This window comes from Crocuta crocuta, unplaced genomic scaffold, assembly GCF_008692635.1.
Source record: "Crocuta crocuta isolate KB4526 unplaced genomic scaffold, BGI_CrCroc_1.0 scaffold72, whole genome shotgun sequence".
NCBI lineage: Eukaryota > Metazoa > Chordata > Mammalia > Carnivora > Hyaenidae > Crocuta > Crocuta crocuta.
The window spans coordinates 8,336,553-8,355,007 of record NW_027529427.1 but is presented as its reverse complement, the minus strand read 5'-3'; the positions used below and the strand labels follow the sequence as shown (position 1 = coordinate 8,355,007).

The following is an 18,455-nucleotide window of genomic DNA, read 5'->3' as shown; positions in this document are numbered from 1 at the left end:
TCCTCTTGTGTCATGCTGTGTCTTTAAGTTCTTAGGGGCACTTGGGAAGGGAAAGATCTAGTTTGGCGTCTGTGACCTAGGAAGACTCTTTGAAGTGGAGGTCACACACCAGAGGCCAGGAGGTCAGTGTGACCACAGATGTGTTTTATTTGGCAGGCATAATTGTTTTAAAAAAATTTTTTTTGAGCCAACATTTAGGAAGCATTAGGTTTCAGCCCAAATCCATATTACCAGAAGGGCTCATGACAGTGGGTAGACATTTCATCATGGTGATAATCTGCTGTAGCAGCACCTTTAGGGAACATATATTCTTGAGGGTGTCACAGACCTCTTCATCCCCCACTGTTTCTCCAACCTGGAGACCAAGTGTCAGAAGCTATTTACCATTATTCTTGCATCGGTCTTTTCCTGTAACACTGGAGATGAGCATACATCTATGGGAATACAAACCCTCTCTCTGTACCAGCCCTGCATACCTTTCTCGCCTGGCTTGGATAGACATTTGAGTTTGCAACCTCTGACCTGAAGGCCAAAGAGAATCCCAGGAGGTAAGGAGGCAGGGCTGTGCCAAGAGCAAAGTGAGGCTGGGAAAATGGTACAGCCATGTGGAGACTCTGAGGAAGCAGTCTGACTGGAATGAGGGGGCATGTGAATGGGGACAGAGAGGGGTAGAGGCCTGGGAAGAAGTTTGGATCAAGAAATGAGGCTGCAATGGGGCGCCTGGGTGGCTCAGTTGGTTTAGTGTCTGACTTCAGCTCAGGTCATGATCTCACTATTCGTGGGTTCAAGCCCCGCGTCGGGCTCTGTGCTGACAGCTAGCTCAGAGCCTGGAGCTTGTTTCAGATTCTGTGTTTCCCTCTGTCTCTGACCCTCCCCTGCTCATACTGTCTCTCTCTCTCTCTCTCAGAAATAAATAAAAACATTAAAAAAAAAGTTTTTAAGAAATGAGGCTGCACTATGGAGGGAGGATCTTAAGTGCTGATGGTGACAGCAGGGGACCAGGGGACAGGGCAGGGTAACACAGCCTTTGGGTACAGAGGAAATGGAGATGCCAATGACTGAAAATTAGAAGAAATACCTTGCAAACTCATTCATTCAATAAAACTTTCGTGAACACCCCTTGTGTCCCAGGCATTGGAAATACAACAGGGAATAAAACAAGACAAAAATCCTTGCTTTCACGACATATACATTCAAGTTGGGAGGAATCTTGCCACAACCCCCCTCCCCCCGTTAATGATTCTGCCCATTAGGTGTGTTTGAGCAAGGGAGGACAGACAAGGGACAGAGATGATGCTCTTCCCCAGAGGACTGTTGAACAGAGAGAAGGAAAAGGTAAGGTGGGTTAAAAAATGATCCGCCTACAACTGCTCAGCCCATGAAAGCACAAAGCAACTCAAAAGCCCACTCATTAATCTTCTAAGGCATTGGATGAACCTCAGAATTACAGCAGAGACAGTGGGCCCTGTCATTCCTTTGACCTATTTTTCCAGGCTTCTCACATTGTGTGATTGATCACATATATACATATTCCCCCACACAAGTGCTCTCTTCTGCTCACCCACTCTCTGGCTTGTGTACGTACGCACGCACGTGCGCGCACACACACACACACACGCACGCACTTACCCTGAAGCTTTTTCAGATGGGGTCACCTTGACAAGATAGTGTTATGGATGGAGTATTCTGCATTTGACAAAAGGGGGAAACACACAGGCATGGCTCCCAGCACCTCATGATAATTCTTTCATTTCCATTGTGGAGGAGACAGAAAAACTAATTACTGGGGCAAATGAGGAAAATGGCCAAGTATTTCCATGTAAAGTGGAAGGATGATAAAGGCTTTCTCCACTGAGGAGCAGCCAAGGGCAACGCAAAGAGGAGAAATGTTTGTAATATTTCTGCCCGTAAGTATGCAACTACCAACTGCATCCAGCATGGGTTCTTTTATGACCACTCTACTTGTTTTGCTCACCAGCCTCTGGCAATCACTGCAGAGCTGAGAAGCGCAAGTAGAGAAGGAGTGATTGGTGCAAGCTGGTGAAGTGGAGGAAGGGAACATGAATTGGGTAGATGCAGTAAGGAAAGAGGACGCATTCCCTCAATATTTACTATGTACCTGACAATGTGCTGGCCACTAGGGTTGCTGGTGTGATACACAGAGTGGGCAGGGGTGGCCAAGGGCCGGAACATTTAAGATGCCAGCCTGGTGGAGAGCCTACTAAGGAAGACAGAGAACCTTGGAGAAAAAAGGGGAAGGGGCAGGATATGGAAGACAGAGAGGAGGTCCTGCAGATGAGTAAGCAGGGATATGACTTGGAAAAAAGACTATAGGAGGCAAATACAGGACAGTTTGAATCAACTAAAAGAAGGGGTGTGTATGTAAGTGTGTGTGTGTGTGTGTGTGTGTGTGTGTGTGTGTGTGTGGTGGAGTGATGGGCAAGGGAAGAGGGAAAATATGATGTGATACAATGGACAGGCCTGCAGTTGAGATCACTTGGATTTGAATGCTAGTTCTTCTGCATGACCTTGGGCAAGTTACTTAATTCCAAGCTTTTGTGTTCTCATACTTAAAACTGAGGGGAGGGTAATATTTACCTCAGTGCATTTTTATGAGGATGAGGGGACATGGTCTACGTGAAAGCACACTGCCAGTGCACCAGCAGGACACAGTGAGTCTGCAACAAATGCTGTCCCTCTCACTGTGCCCCTTTGCTCCTTGAAATGTGGGAGGGGTTAGGTCTCTTGGTCCATATGCAAGTCAGAGAGAAAGTTGCAGTAAGCCTTCAAGGAAATGCCTCTCCTCTTCCCACCCCCATCCCCTCTCATTGTTAGGAGAGACACAGCCTAGACTGGCTATGTGTACTAGGTCTCTCTCTGGTATTATTTACGAAATCCTTGAAATTCCCCCAAGGATAATTCTATTTGGGTTACGGTTTACATTCCCAGTAACCTCTTGTTCAAATGCAACATTAAAATCTGGGGGAACTCTCACATCCACCAAAACACCCAAGATGGTAGATGGCGGGATGAGAGGATATACACTGTGGGAATCCAGGCCTCATGAGACCTTCTCACAAAGGGAGGGGAATTTCAAAACAGGAGCCACTGACCAAGTGAGACAGGCAGTCTGGGTGAGGGCTCCAGGTGGGGGCTGTGGGATGCCAGTGGTCAGCAGGGTAGGTGGAGAAGAAAGGAAAATGGCCAAAAGAGGGGTGGAAGAGGAGGGAAAGCTGAGGTCAACATGGCCTACTTTATAAAGTATTTCATTCCTTTCACTAACATTCAACAGCACCTCTAGGTGGAAAGGTCAATATCAGAGTCTTAGGAAATAGAGAATGAACCTAGCTCTAATACTGGCCTCCAACACCTTACAAAATGTTTTATCCATTCCAGAACCATTCCAGTCAGCTTGGGGGCTCAGACCTGAGTGTCCAGCCTGTAACTGGTACCCTCATTGCAGCCCTGCCTTTTATTCTAGCTCAGGTTGGTCACTGTTAGCATTTTGACTACTTCAATAAAATTGCAGATATATCCGCAGAGTGAGAATCTTAAGCAGGAGACCAATGTGGGGTTCCATCTCATAACCATGAGATCAGAACCTGAGCCAACAGCAAGAGTTGGATGCTTAACCAGCTGAGCCACTCAGGTACCCCACCCCCACCCCCGCCTTTTCTTAATAGGGGAAAATTAGCACAACCACTATCCACCTTTAACTCCAATGAGAAAGGCAGTAATGGAGGGGACCCTGGCAGTTGATCAGGCAGTACAGATGTAGTTTCCCTGCTTCTTGGAAGATGACACATCAAGTGAAGCAGAGAGTTATCATCCCAAGCTATTTGTGTTTCATGTAATAATGCCCTAATGATTCAATTAGCATTGATTCTTCAGCAGCAACAATATTTTCTGACTGATCCAGCAATTTAGTGCTCACTGTTGTTTGATACAATTCCTATGAGTAATAAAGCCGTTTGAAAGAAATTTGTTTAATTCTTCACAAATCACTTTTTAAAACCTTTTAATTTTAACTTCATCTCCATTTTCCACTTTTTTCCCCACCCCTGGAGGTCACAAGGGCCCTTTATTCTGAGTCTCCTGCTGGGCATCCCTGCTGCATTAGTCATCACATGGCCAGGTCCTCCCTGCCCCTTGTCTGGGCATCTTCAGCCTTTGCCGCCCTCCACAGATGCTTGGTGGCTGCAGCCAGAGGAACAGATGGGGCACAATTGCTGAGCCTCGGTGAATGGTACCCGGCACACAGCCGCTGTGGAAACGGCCCAGGCGAGAACCACTGAAGCAGGCTTTCTGAAAAGCTGCCCTGGTAACACTGCTAAAATTGGAAATGAGGCAGGGTGTGTAGGGGGGCAGAGTGGGAGGCTGGTGGGAGAGAAGAAGGACGATCAAAAACAGAGAAGAGAACTAAAACAGACTATTGGAATAAAATCTCTTACCAGTTAAAAACTGGGCTTCCCAGGAAAGAAGCTAAAACACTGTGGCTCGTGAGCAAAACTCCGGGAAGAGAAGCCTTTGTGACCTTAGGGATGGGGCAAAAGGGACAAGAGTCTGCAGTAACTCATCCTGACACGGTTTCCAAGCCCACAGCCTCCTCCTGGCTGTGGCTCCCACCAAGAGCCTTTCCAGGATGAAAGATGGGTGGTGGGGGGAGTGTGTGGGGGAGGAAAGCCCCCGGAGATGAGGGAGGTGCTCTTGTCCCAACCCCTGCTGTTTCTCTAGGCAACCAATACACTACATGACAGTCAACGGTCCGTGGATGGAGCCAAACTGGGTGCTCTGCAGGCAACTCCCCTTCAAATGGTTCTGCCGCCATTTTTGTGCCAGCTCCTGTCTATGTCTTGACTCTTCCTATGGTCACTTTCTCCCAGCCCATCATGTTTTCCCTGTCAGCCATTGTAATAGAACTGGAAGTAATAACAATAACTTGTAACATGTGAAGTACTATGTGACAGTCATGATGCTATATATTATTTCATGTAATCCTCTTAACAACTTTCTGGAACAAGCATTATCTCCACTTTGCAGGTGAGGAAATTAAGGCTTAGGGTGGTTAAGCAATTTGATCAAAGCCCTTTAATAAGCTGAGGAATGAAGCTAGTCAAAATGAAAACCCGTCACCTTTAAAACCAGAGTTGGAGGCTCCAGAATCTCTCTACATCATCAACTCCCATATTTCAGCCACAGCCAGGGAGATCTCCTCCTAACTTCACCTCTTCTTCTCCACTTCCTGCAAGTATAACCCTCTTATTCTGCCTCTCAATGAAAAAGATGGACAAAATCTCTTTAAAGACTCCCTTCCGGGGGGGAGGGGAGGGGGCTCCACTGGTAGGCATGTGGTTCTTCGTGTCTGCTCAGGTCATGATCTCACAGTTCATGAGACTGAGCCCTACATCAGGCTCCATGCTGACAGTGCAAAGCCTGCTTGGGATTCTCTCTCTCTCCCTCTCTCTGCCCCTCCCCTTCTTGCTCACTCTCTCTCTCTTAAAATATATAAACTTAAAAAAAAAAAAATACTCCCTTTGGACATAGTAACCTTTCACCCAAAGGACCAAAGTAATCCAGATCCCATTCTCTCTCTTAGAACAGCCAACCCCGTCCTCCCTCAGAGTGCTTCATGGACCCATACCAAGCTCATTCCATATTAACTGGACCCTTCAAGGTCCCAGCAGAACTACCTGTTGATTCTGACTCACAAGGGAGGGAGTCAGACTGACTGATCCCCTTCCAGTTTTTCTCTAAGGTTCTAAGTGATTTTAGTGGAATTCCTACTGTACCTCTCCATTTCCCAAACCCTTCATCCTTCACCACCCTTCACCAACCATAGTGTATTATGAGAAGCTTCTGGGTCTGATGGAAATCAGATTCAAGGCAAGAACGGCTCAAGTCTTTCAAAATTCATTAAAAGTGTATCTTTGCTCAAGTGCCACTCTTTCTATGGGAAGATGGGGTCAAAATCAACTAATTACTTACTTACTCCTTCGCAGGAAATACTTCCTGGTTTATACACAGATCATGCTTCCTATCAATATTGGTTAATGTGAAAAGAAATGCTTCTTCTGCATAACATTTTCCCAGTTTCATGTGCATGGCCCTTGGTCTCAAACCTGATACTTTTGGTTTTGATGATAAAGGCTAGAACAAAGAGTCTCTGCAAGCAGCAGTATCGTTTGGCATTTAAATAAATATACAAAAAAGAACACAAGGTCAGTAGCAGCAGTCAAAACTGCATTTATTAATTTTAGGTTTTCAATATTAAAACCAATCACTGTCACTTTTATACTCCTTAAAATGATTTGTAATAAGCATATAAGCATAGAAATTGGGAGGGCAAAGGGAAACAGTGTAGGTCTTAATTTAGACTGACAAAAAATTGGTTAATTAATGTTTTATCAAAGAATGCCCCTTCCTGAAGTTTTGCTTAGCCATAAAAACAGTGCTGTTAGTTAACACTGGTTTCTTGAAACGTAAATATAAAAATGAAGAATAAGGCGAGTGAGATTAAAAGCATTGCCTGTACCCAGTCCTTCCTTAGGTCACATCTTCGTAAGGCAACATCATTAAATATGAGGTTCCACAGAAGGCAGAAAGACCTGTTTTTTCTTTCCAGTTGGAAATGTCTCAAAAGAGGTCAACTACTGTCCACTGAGAATTGAATGATCAATGTCTTCTTAGAGACTCAACACAACCCTCTGAAGTATTTCCATATCTGAAAGGTGCCTTTCAAGAAGTCATGTGGCCAAGCTAATACAACGGAGTTCATTGTTTCTATCAAATAATAATAGCTGAAATCAGCATTTATGTTCCATTGGGTCATTTTGGTTTCTTTTTCCTCAGCTCCATCAAACATTAGGTCATCTCAAGGGTCTTGACGGAGAGGTACAGAATGCTTCTCTGATGATGTCCAAATGAGATGGACAAAGCGAACCCATACCATCATCCCTCGAGCAATGGAGGCCGTGGAGAGAAGCAGAAAGGAAGAGAGGTTCCAAATTATAGAAGGTAGCTTTTTGCCTTAATGTACAAAATAAAAACCTGATCTAGAAAGCTACACTTTCACTGATTCCATACAATGGAGTTAAGATTCCCCCTGAGGCTACCATGTGGTGGGGTCTCGTTTGCCTAGGCCCGTTCACTATTGGATTTGCCATATGCCCCACACCACCAGTAAGCATATAAACCAAAATATCGACATATTACCACAGCAAGACTCGGATGTGGTTATCCACCAAAACTCAAACCAGAAGAACAGGAGTATCCCAAGGCACTGGACTATTCTCATGGTGTTGGCTAGTTAGCATCAGAAAACACCCTGGAGACTGACTTCAAGATTCCAGGGAGGGGAGGATGTTCTGAGTGTCTAGACTCTTCACAGCAAGTGGACGCCTCTGGTTGTAGGGATGGAGATATATCAGCCTAGTAGAGGCAGGGCCCTGTTCCCCCCCATCTCTCAGGAGAACAACTTGGTTCAACTATCAGCTCTGCTCAGGTTGCTGGGCACACTCAAGATTCAAAGGATGTGGTTACCATGGTGACTCTGCCTTTGTGATGGAATCTAACTTTGTGTCTGATCCCTTGTACATTGCTGGGGTGTGGCTGGGAGAACTGTATGTAATGTGACTCAGAAAAAAATGAGGACTGAAACTAGCCCAGAAGTACTGAGGTAAGCCCATGGACAAAAGAAAGACCCTTGGCTAATACACAGAAAAGGAGGACGTTATGTTTCCATTTTCTTTCTTTTTTTTTTTTTTTTTTAAAGAGAGAGAGAGACAGCGTGAACAGGGGAGGGTCAGAGAGAGAGGGAGTCACAGACTGAAACAGGCTCCAGGCTCTGAGCCGGCAGTGAGCACAGAGCCCGACGCGGGGCTTGAACCCACGAACCGCGAGATCATGACCTAAGCGAAAGTCGGACGCTTAACCGACTAAGCCACCCAGGCGCCCCTCCATTTTCTACTAAAGTCCTATGGAAATTAGTTTTAAACAGAAATTGACTACTCACTGCTTCTAAAGTTCTTGTCTTTTCCAATGGATCACTCATTAAATTCATATTGGTGTTAACGTATCGCTGAAAGAGCCCTCTACTTAAATGCAAGGGTTTCTTTCCACAGCCAGTTAAGTGCAATCTGACAGTGAAAATCATAGAATAGCCTACTAAGGCTTTGCTACTGGATGTGTGGACCGCGAATTAGCCATATTGACATGAAATGGGAGCTTGTTGGAACTGGCCACACCCCAACTCTACTGAATCTGGATCTACATTTTACAAAGATCTCCAGATGATTCATATGCAAATTTAAGTTTGAGCCACACTGACCCTGACCCAAGGAGCACTGTGGATTCTTCTCTGAAAACCCTTGGGGCTGGGCTGGAATGGAACCTATACTACTGACAGTGTGTCTTTGGTATAGCAGGCTGGACTCTCAAGCTACACTGCCTGATCTTCGACCCTAGCTTCAGAAGCAAATGTTTGTGAGCAAATTTATTAACTTCTCAGTGTCTGAGAGTTCTCACCTATAAAACAGGGACAACATTAGTACCTACTTTATCAGCTCCTGTGAGCACCGAGTAAGTTCATTATGTATAAGAGAATAGCGCCAGGCCCATAATAAGCACTATATATGGTAAGCAGATAGACGGTACCACATATGTTAACTGGAACTGAGGAATGGAAGCTAGCAGTGACTTCTACATCTCCTGTGTACCTAACTGCCTCCATCCAGCCTGATAGAGACAAGTCATTGTTCATCATCTTATTTCATTGTCCCCTCCCTAACCCCAACTAACATGGCCCTGCTTTGCACCCTACTCCTGAGGAGCCAGATAGATAGAGTTTGAAGAATACTATACTTTACCTGGTCACAGCCCTAAGTTAATCCCCATCTCCCCCATCTAGTAGGAGCATCATATAGGCAGCATGTAAGAGAGATAGTCCCTCCAGGGACTGCATGATCTCCCACCAAAATAACAACAATAATAAAACCCCCCAAAACAAAACAAAACAAATCCCAAAAGAAAAAACTCTCTAAAATAAGCCAGCAATCTGAAAATATCCAACCCATGATTTTCTGGGTGAAACAATTAGCTCTGAGTTGCTCCAGCCCTTGGCATCTACACCCCACAATGTCAGGGTTGGTACAGTGCCCAGCTGCTGAGCTGGGTGCGAAGGGGAGAAAATCCGTGCTGGATCCAGGCCGAATGGCTTTCCTGACTTGGTAGCTCCAGATGTTAACTTGTCGCTGTAGAGCAACTGAGTTAATTAGGAATTTCTGTGGAGTCAGAATTCTGAGCAGTAGGGAAAAAATGGAAAATAAGAAAGCAAGAATGGCTACCCTGTACCATTTCCTCTCCAAATCTTCCCTTGGGACAAGGCTTGGAGAGACAGGGAGGGCACCAGCCCTTCAGAGAATCAACTGTTGAGACAGTTGACAATGGGAGTGGGTGTTTGGAACATTAAGGAATAATGTTGTCATAATTCTTCCCCAGAAAAGAGTTGGCTTGCCTCAATCCCACCTTAACAAGGACTTCAGTTATAGCAGGATGTCAAAGCATCCATGATGGTTATCATTTATGATTCCTACCCAGAATCTCTTGTCTCTCCCACTGCCTTGCCTGAACCAAAGCTCCCGGGAGGGATCTTTTCCCTCGCCGTCCTCCACCTCTTGCCAACCTACACTCTCTGTTACTTTTAATTGAAATAGTTAAGCTATGTAGGTCAGCGCATTCAAAATTCTCAAGGGCAGACCACTGCATTACAAGCAGGATGGGGTATACGAAGTTGTTCTCTAAACTAGATTTCATGTATTAAAACACACACACAAACACACACAATTTCTGTGAAAAGCACCAACACAAAGTCTGAGATAGGCACTAAAGATTTCATATCCATAATCCAGCCACTGGTCAACTACCAAGCTCATTGTTGGAGAATCAGCCATATTAAATGAATGGCACTGTATGCTGAGAAGCGCATACCCAATTGCCCGTCTTTGACACATTTGGCAAATGGATTCTCAGATGCCTATGCTATTTTTCCAGGCAAACAGTTGATTTTATTGTCCTCCCATTTCTAAGCAGAGTGCATGGCAATCAACTTGACCACAGCTCCACTGTTCCTCTCCTCCCAAGAACAGGCAATAAGTTGGCCATTGTGTGTATAATTTGCGTGCCAAGAACACACATGTATTCAGTGACACAAAATACTCATAATTTAATGGATGCCAGAAAGGACCAATGTAGAGAGAACACCCCTTAGCATCAGTTTTCAGTATTCCCATCTTTTCCAAAGTAAAAGAGACCAACAGATGCTTCCAGACAATTGGCTTGTTTGATAGGATTATATTGTCCAACCAGCAGAATCCTCTTTGCCAGGGACACTTTCTGAGCTGTGAAAGGGATTCTTAGTCCATTTATGCTCAAACAGTTAAAGGAAGTACTAACAACAAGAAGCAATGAAATAATGCCAGATTGTATTAAACCAGATGGGAAGTATAGGAGGTGGGAGTGGGGATAATCATGTCCAAGTGACCTTAAGTGACATCTCTGTTCATCTCCTTCAATCTGAACCCAGATCCAACTTGATGTACAGGTGGAGTAGATTAAAGTCAAGCAACAGAATCTTTGAAAACACACTTTTGTTGAAAGGATCCTTTTGGGGTTTGAGGCTAGTTTGAAGAGACGTACTCTTATCCCATCCCCCAGCCCTCATGGGAGAGGGAAGCACTGGAGATGGAACCCTATTCTTGCAGCAAGCCTTTACTCCTTCCTGCCAGCAGACTCCTTCACACAATGATTAGTGAGCAGTTAGATACCAAAAGTCTTTTCAAGTCAAAGTATCTGTCTCCAGCCTCCTTGCATAAGGCCTAAAAGAGTCAACCATCCATATGTTAGAAACAAGTCACAGGCAAAGGATTTTTAAAAAAATTTTTTTTAATGTTTATTTATTTTTGAGAGACAGAGACAAAACACAAACAGGGGAAGGGCAGAGAGAGAGACACACACAGAGAATCTGAAGCAGACTTCAGGCTCTGAGCTGTCAGCACCGAGCCTCACACGGGACTCAAACCCACGAACTGTGAGATTATGACCTGAGCCGAAGCCAGACGCTCAACTGACTGAGCCACCCGGGCGCCCCATGGGCAAAGGTTTTTAATGATACCAAGTGCTTACAGTGCTAGGAAACAGCCTGTTCACATTGCACAATTTCTGGATCCAAAATCAAAATTAAAAATTCCCTACGCTGAATCCCTTAGGTTTTAGAATGCTGAATAATCTTAAATGAGTTCTCATAATGTGCAGTGACCAAAAAAGAGTACTGTCTCCTACATTTAATGGAAGACACTGTATTAGAAGCTCCTCAGGAGAACTTCATGCACCATGGTGAGCCCAGCACCCACCACAAGGCCTGACACGTACTGTGTGCTCAACATGTACTTGCTTTGTGCATGAGTGAAAGAATTCATGACTTTAATTCAATGGAATTTAAAATTACCACTGTTGGGTGACATGTGCATGGTGACAGATCTTTAAGGCCCCTGAGACTCAAAGTGGCAGAGTCACAAATTGTTAGTGGTCCATGACAAGATAAGGAGCTAGTTGACTCACTTTCAAAATGTGAAGTTTCTTGCATCAAGGAAATATTGATATAAAAAAAAGTTGATAGCAACGAGCACACCTAGTGTCCAAATCTTGGATTTTAGATATTCTCCAATGAAAGAAACCAGTGCTCCTTGGAGAAGGGTTTGATTCCAGGGTTGGGGAAAAATTCAAGATGATCTTGGAGCATCTTGTGGTCCAAAAGCAAGAAAATGCTTGAGGGTGGAGGTCATGTTGAAGGCTATAGGAGCTGACCCAGAAGAGCTCTCAATGGCCAAAGCTAGATCAATTTGAACAATAAAATAAACATGCATAGTATTAGGTTATAACCCATAGAATAAACTAAACATGACTGACATAAATTAGTAATTGAATAAAGAAATAAATGAAGAAGGGATAGCTCTTCCTAATAGAAGAATTAATAAATGTAGAGGGAAAGAAGACAATAGAAAAATTAGGCTAACACCACAGTAATAAACGTTGCAGGCAAGATCTGCTATGTATGCTAAAATTATAAAAGTTTGAGAAGCAACAGAATTTGAATAGTCTCAAAATATCTCCCCTAGGATATTAATTAATTAGAAATGGGGAAATAGCAGCTTTATAGTAGAGAAACTCCACACACACCGCCTTCACCAAGTGATGAAGGTGAAGGTCAACAGCACCAGGAAAAAGGCATTCTAACATCTTTTGCCCCTGTTATGATAAAATGAGAAGGGCACATTACTTGTGTGATATTCAGAAGTGATGCATGTATTCAGTATGCAAAATGCATTACGTCAAATCATGGGGAAAGAGACAAACCTAGATTAAAAGCATTCTCCAAGATAACTGCCCTGTACTCTTCAAAAGTGTCAAAGTCATTAAAAAAAAAACAAGGCAAGACCAAGGGACAAGCACATATTGGGGGAAAAACTAAGGAGATTTGCTGACTACATGCCAGGTGGGATCCTGTATTTGATCCTGGACCAGAAACAAAGTATAGGTGGAAAAATAGGTGAAATCAAAAGGAAACCTGAAGTTTATTTGAAAGTATTCCACTAATGGCAATTTCTTAGCTTTAGTCATAATATTACAGTGATACAAGATATAAACATAAGAGGAAGCTGGGTGAAGGATCTATGCACACTCTCTACACTATTTTTCAACTTTTATGTAAGCTAAAATTATTTCAAAGAAAAATGTAAGAAGAAGAGAAAAAAAAGGTAAACTAAGCAGCGTTTATAGACATAGTTGATTCACATTCTGCCACAAGCTTGTGATCTCACCGTGGATTGGTAACTGGTAACTGGTCTACCAGCTGGGGCCCACATTTTGAGTAGTACTGTACTAAATTGTTTGCAATTTGCCAGAAAGAAAGGAGTCAAAACACCCTGTTGTTCATGCATAATGAATATGATTAGGTCCTATGTTCAAGCTTTTGTATTCAGTAGGTATGTGTTGCTCACAAAATAGGAAATCAGGAGATGATGGTTCTGATTCTGCTCTGATTTTAAAAACAAAACAAAAAGCAAAAACAAAATAGCCTCATGTGTGACCCTAGGTAGATCATTTGTTGACACTAACCTTGGTTTTCTCATAATTAAATTGGGAAAATAACATGTGCCCCATCACCTTTACAAGGGTTGGTGGTGGTGGAAGGGAGGGGGTTGGGGGTGAAATGAGGTCAACTGTATAGAAGGGTTTTGAAAATCATAAAAGCACCATTCAACTATAACCCTGTCTTATCAGTCACATATTTAAATGTCCCCCTTTTCCTTATTTTCAGAAATAGAGGCTTAAAAATTGGTTACCAAATGCACCCATTCAACTTTAGAAATTACTTCATATTTACTGAGGACCTACTATGTTTTACACATGGGCTGAGATCCTATAGTAAATATGACAATGAATTCCACATGGACTGTGGCCCCAATGAGTTCGAGCCTCAGGAAGGAAGATGACATACATGTAATAAATTATAACACCAAACAAGAAGTGGAAATTGGCAGCTGCCAGGCAGAAACCCCACAAAGAGATGGGAAAGTAAAAGGACTTTAAGCAGCTGCTTTTTCCCTTTGTGACCACACAGTTCTTTTGTGTATAGCTGTACAAATTGTTTTCAAAAACTAATTCCACATGGTAAATAAATAATTACCAGACTGATAAAGGGAAGAGAGATAAGACTTTTGGAGTCAGGAACATTTGTTCCAATAACAGGCAGCGCAGCACTTATTAACTGTGAGTCTTTGGGTAAGGTCCTAAACCTCAGTTTCTTCCTCTGCAAAATGGGGATAATAATGCTACCTACCTCAAAGAACCATTCTGAAGATTAAAAGAGTTTTACAAATCAAGCACTAGAACAGTACTTAGCACAAAATGAACACTACACAAGAGTTAGTTGTTTCTTCTTGTCTTGAGGAAATGTGTTTGTGGCTTCGTGACTGGCAGTGAGGAAAAATACCCCACAAAATCAAAAGAGAAAACTCTAGCTGCAAAGTCCTCTTTGCTCCAGAAAAGCATAGGTCTCCTTGAGCAATCAGGAGAAAGAGAGGACAGATCAGTAGCACACAGACTCACTGGTTCCTGAGGCCAGGATGGGTGCTGTGTTACTTCACTCACTATTCCCACCTGCTCCTCTGTTAGCCTTTAGGACACTTTAGGTCTTACTCTCAGCTCTCAAGTCCTCAGACTCTTCGTGGGGAGTTGAGGTGATCCACAAACACACGTAATTTCTTACTTCTCGGGGACTGTGTTTCCAGGCTATCACCCCACCCCCCACCTCTGCTTGAGGACACCCTTCCACCTTGTCCAGCACACAGGAAAGCCATAGCGAAAGGGTCTGTGCCTTGCCCTCAGCATGCCCTCAGGTCTTGGCTTGCTCTTATTTCTGACATGCACAGGTGCATTGTGCCTTTCCCCACAATGTCCATTCACCCACAATCTGGATGTGTTCAAGGCCCAGCCTGGGACTGGCGGAGAGGCCCACAGTCCCTCACTTCCTGCTCCAGCGTCTCCAGCCCACAGCAGTGGGAAACCATTCAGACAAATAACAAGGAAGCGCCAAACCCACAATGTGAACCATATTTCTCCAGGCCTCCTCCTCCTTCTCCTCCACTATCCATTGTCATTTGTCCTTGTAACACAGGGCAATCACATTCTCGCTTACATCAAGGTTCTCCAATTCAATGCTGAGACACACATGTGCACACACACGCATGCACAGTATCCTTCCCTCACATGTGATTTCTCTACACGGCAATCACAGTCATCCTGTTATAACACAGTCAGACCATGTTGCTTTCTAGCTCAACACTTCCTTTTTTCTTTTTTTTTAAATATTTTTATTTCTTTCTAGGAGGGAGAGAGAGAGAGAGAGAGACAGCGTGAGCAGGGGAGGGTCAGAGAGAGAGGGAGATACAGACTCTGAAATAGGCTCCAGGCTCTGAGCTGGCAGTCAGCACAGAGCCCGATGCGGGGCTTGAACCCACGAACCGTGAGATCATGACCTAAGTGAAAGTCGGACGCTTAACCAACTAAGCCACCCAGGCGCCTCTAGCTCACCACTTCCAATGGCTCTGTCTCGTTCCAAGTAAGAGATAAGGTCCTTACCACGGCCTACAAGGCCCTGCTCCATCTGGCCTCTGGTGAGCCCTCTGTCTCACCCTCAACTAGAGCTCCTCCTAGCTCAGGCCACTCCACATGTGCTGGCCTATTTGCCCTGCCCTGAGCACACCTGGCTGCTCTCACCTCTGAACATTTGCTCTTCCGATTCCCTCTGCCCAGAATGATTTTTTCCCCAAATGTCCACCTGGCTAGTTCCTTCAAACATTCCCTAAGGAAGCCTTTCCTAATCATTTTATTAATAATGTAAACCTCCACCCACATCCACACCCCCATTTTCTTGTTTTACTTTTCTCCATAGCATTTGTCACCATCCAATACCATGTGTTTTACTTACAATTTTATTTACTGTCTCTCCCTACTAAAACCTAAGCTCCCCGTGGGCAGGAGAGCTGTTTTATTTACTGCTAACTCTCTGGCATCTAGAATGGGTGCTCCATAAATACTTGTTTTATGTTTTGCCTTGTTTTTTCTTTTCTTAATGTTTTATTTATTTCTGAGAGAGAGAGAGACAGAGAGACAAAGAGACAGAGCAGGGGAGGTTCAGAGAGAGAAGGAGATACAGAATCTGAAACAAGCTCCAGGCTCTGCACTAGCTGTCAGCACAGAGCCCGACACGGGGCTTGAACCCACGAACCGTGAGATCATGACCTGAGCCAAAGTCAGACGCTTAACAGACTGAACCACCCAGGCGCCCCAAATACTTGTTGAATAAAGGAAAGAAAGAGTTTTAAAATATATATACATATATATAAACACATATATATCTGTTCCTGTATATGCATAGTATAGCTACTACTTATTGAGCACCAACTACCTCCCAGGCAGTGGATAAGGTCTGCATGAAGCACATGCACTTCCCATGGGTATCTAATTAATCCTTTCAATGAGCCTGCAAGAAAAAAATATACTGATGCACATTATAAAGATGAGGAAACTGAACTTGCCTAAGTGGGTCAGCAAGGAAAAGACAAAGCTGGATATGCCCTTCCAAAACTCCAAATCCCACACTCCTTCCCCCAGTCAAGACTGCATCTCATTCTCATGCCTTTCACAACTCTTGTCTGTTAAGGATAATTGGCCAGTACATCAGTTGTCTTTCCTACCAGATTGAGCCTCCTGGAGGTCATGGGAATGCCTTCCTTGTCTCTGTTTTTCTAGGACCTACATATACAGTATAGTTTCTGGCACACAGTCAGTCTCAATTACTCACTGTTAGAAATGCTAATTTTCCTCTTTCCTTGGCAGCTAGGACACATCTGACTCCAGTCAGATGGGAGAGAAGCATCCTGCTGCATTTATCCTCACAGAAGGAAGAAAACCACAGACATGCAAAGTGTAGCACTGCTCATCCCGGACACCCACGGTCCTCTCATCCAGGAGACCTTGCTGACACAATGACAAAGGTGGGAGATGGAATGAGTGCAGCTGGAGGAGAGCTGAAAACTCACCTGGAAAGACTCAAAATTTCAACTGTGCTTCCGTCCTTTCCAATCTCCCTTACCTCCATACTCCATAACTTAGCCCCTACATCTTTACACATGGCATGTCAACTGGACTCTTAGGAAACAGAAATTCAGACTTAACTCCTATGTTGTTTTATCATTACCCTGAGCTAAGGCAGAGTGGGGAGAACACAAGGACCACTTTGGCAGCTCAGGCTGGGAGAGGAGAGTATGGCGGAGTGGTTCATATTATGGACTTTAAGAATCAATAAAATACAGGGGCGCCTGGGTGGCTTAGTCGGTTAAGCGTCCGACTTTCGCTTAGGTCATGATCTCGCGGTTCGTGGGTTCGAGCCCCGTGTCGGGCTCTGTGCTGACTGCCAGCTCAGAGCCTGGAGCCTGCTTCAGAGTCTGTGACTCCCTCTCTCTCTGACCCTCCCCTGCTCACGCTGTCTCCCTCTCTCTCCTAGAAATAAATAAAACATTAAAAAAAAAATTAAAAAAAAAAGAATCAATAAAATACAGTATATCAAATCAGAAACAAATTGACACTTGATGTGTCTTGTCAGGTAGGAGTGATAGCTGATGTTAGATGACCTTTGGTTTCTCCTGCATAGTGAGTACATTGTCTGCTGACCTTAACTGGAAAGCTGGATAAAGATGCCTCATGGATTCTTTAGGAGGAAAAGAGAAAGGTGTTTTGGAAGTGTAGTGGCTCTATAAGTTAAGCATATCCAGGGACTTCGTGGGGTCTTTGGTAACCATTACAACAGCACAGCACCACTGTCTTCATTTTACATACTCAGGAAGATTCAGTAACTTGTCAAAGGTTAGTTAAAAGTAGAGCTGGGATTTATTCCTGGGTTACAGGGCTGGTTCAATATTCACAAATCAATCAATGTGATACATCACATTAACAAAAGAAAAGATAAAAGCCATATGATCCTGTCGATAGATGCCAAAAAAGCAACTGACAAAATACAACATCCCNGTATGGCCAACTAATCTTTGATAAAGTGGGAAAGAGTATCCAATGGGGAAAAAAAGACAGCCTTTTTAACAGAGNAACAGAATGGGAAAAGATAGTTGCAAATGACATATCAGATAAAGGTCTAGTATCCAAAATCTATAAGGAACTCCCCAAACTCCACACCCAAAATAACCAAATAATCCAGTGAAGAAATGGGCAGATGACATGAACAGACACTTCTCCAAAGAGGACATCCAGATGGCCAACAGACACGTGAAACAATAAACANAAGGGGGTTGGTGGGCATGGAGGAGGGCACTTGTTGGATGAGCACTGGGTGTTATATGGAAACCAACTTGACAATAAACTATGAAAGAAAAAAAATAAATATTAAAAAAAGAAAAAAAAAGTGGAGCTTGGATTCAAACTCAGGTCTGTCTGAGCCCAAAGCCCTGGATGCACATCACCAGACTACCCTGCCCACCTGGGAGATTCCTTTAGCTGGACAGAGTCTCTGATTCATAATGAAAGCCTGAAATGCTAATGTCTTCAGGAAAAACTGATAGTAAAGTACAAGAATCATTTTTCCAGAAAGTTGGTCTTAGTGAGATGGAGAAGGGGTTCTCTGGAAGGAGATCCTGGGCAAAGTCAGGGACAGAGAATTTCATAGAGGAGGGTGATTAGCTAAAAAGAAGAGGCCAGGACATAGAGAAAAACACAGTGGCCCACCCAAAAGTTTTGGAGTGAATGCTGAGCTAGGATCACCTCCCTACACATGGGCCACAGTGTCAGTGCAACAACAATATGTGCAGTTGGACCCAGAACAGGTATAT

The 18,455-nt window shown here is 43.9% G+C and overlaps 1 protein-coding gene and 1 long non-coding RNA gene across 13 annotated transcripts in view; one reads left to right on the top strand and one right to left on the bottom strand.

The window, feature by feature from the left end:
- Positions 1 to 18,455, bottom strand: part of CACNA1C (calcium voltage-gated channel subunit alpha1 C) — a 654,628-nt gene that overhangs the window by 466,303 nt on the left and 169,870 nt on the right. The gene's annotated exons all lie outside the window — the stretch shown is intronic.
- On the top strand, positions 7,596 to 16,949 carry LOC144227394 (uncharacterized). The gene is made up of 2 exons (XR_013333928.1): positions 7,596 to 7,675; positions 16,456 to 16,949. It is a non-coding gene; the product is annotated as an uncharacterized LOC144227394 (long non-coding RNA).